Here is a 1,307-nt window from a genome sequence, read left to right as displayed (position 1 = left end):
AATGGGGGCTATGGGGTCAATAGGGTCTATGGGGACTATGGGGTCAATGGGGTCTATGGGGGCTATGGGGTGGATATGGGGTCAGTGGGGTCTATGGGGTCAATGGGGGCAATGGGGTCAATGGGGTCAATGGGGTGGATATGGGGTCAATGGGGTCAGTGGGGGATATAGGGTCTATGGGGTATATGGGGCTCAATGGGGTCTATGGGATCTCTGGGGTCAATGGAGTCTATGGGGTTAATGGGGTCAATGGGGTCAATGGGGTGGATATGGTGTCTATAGGGTCAATGGGGTCTATGGGGTCTATGGGGTCAATGGGGTCTATGGGGTCTATGGGGTCAATGGGGTCAATGGGGTCTATGGGGTCTATGGGGGCAATGGGGTCTATGGGGTCTATGAGGTCTATGGGGTCTATGAGGTCTATGGGGTCTATGAGGGTGTATGGGGTCAATGGGGTCAATGTGGGCTATAGGGACAATGGGGTGGATATGGGGTCTATGGGGTCAATGGGGTCTATGGGGTCTATGGGGTCAATTGGGTCTATGGGGTCTATGGGGTCTATGGGGTCAATGAGGGCTATGGGGTCTATGGGGGCTATGGGGTCTATGGGGATAATGGGGACACCAGTGGGGTCATTGGGGGGGATATGGGGTCAATGGGGGTCTATGGGGTAAATGGGGTCAATGGGGATGTATGGGGTCAATGGGGTCTCTGGGGTCAATGTGGGCTATGAGGTCAATGGGGGCTATAGGGTCTATGGGGTATATGGGGCTCAATGGGGTCTATGGGGTCTATGGGGTCTATGGGGTCAATGAGGGCTATGGGGTGGATATGTTGTCTATAGGGTCAATGGGGTCTATGGGGGCTATGGGGTCAATGGGGTCTATGGGGGCTATGGGGGTGTATGGGGTCAATGGGGTCAATAGGGCCATTTGGGTCCATTTAGGGTCCCTTTGGGTGGATTTTGGGTTGATTTGGGGTGATTTTGGGTCCGTTTTGTCCCCAGTTCCCCCCAACTCCCCCATCAGCCCCGAATCTCCACCAGCAGAACGGAACCAGACAGAGGTGGGTCACGGCCCCATAGATCCCATTACATCCCATTACATCCCATTACATCCCATTAAGATCCCATTAAGGTCCCATTAAATCCCATTAAATCCCATTAAGATCCCATTAAGGTCCCATTAAATCCCATTAAATCCCATTAAATCGCATTAAGGTCCCATTAAATCCCATTAAGTTCTCATCAAATCCCATTAAATCCCATTAAGATCCCACTGATTCCCATTAAGATCCCATTAAGATCC

General features: G+C 52.0%; 1 long non-coding RNA gene across 1 annotated transcript in view; it reads left to right on the top strand.

Moving 5' to 3' along the window:
* LOC107307386 overlaps positions 1-1,307 on the top strand; it is a 27,850-nt gene that overhangs the window by 12,470 nt on the left and 14,073 nt on the right. The window contains exon 4 of the long non-coding RNA XR_001552390.2: positions 1,007-1,065. This is a non-coding gene — a long non-coding RNA (uncharacterized LOC107307386). The remainder of the gene's footprint in view (positions 1-1,006; positions 1,066-1,307) is intronic.

This window comes from Coturnix japonica, unplaced genomic scaffold (genome assembly GCF_001577835.2).
Source record: "Coturnix japonica isolate 7356 unplaced genomic scaffold, Coturnix japonica 2.1 chrUnrandom575, whole genome shotgun sequence".
Lineage (NCBI taxonomy): Eukaryota > Metazoa > Chordata > Aves > Galliformes > Phasianidae > Coturnix > Coturnix japonica.
Note: the sequence above shows the minus strand (reverse complement) of the source record. Positions and strands in the feature narration are given on the sequence as shown.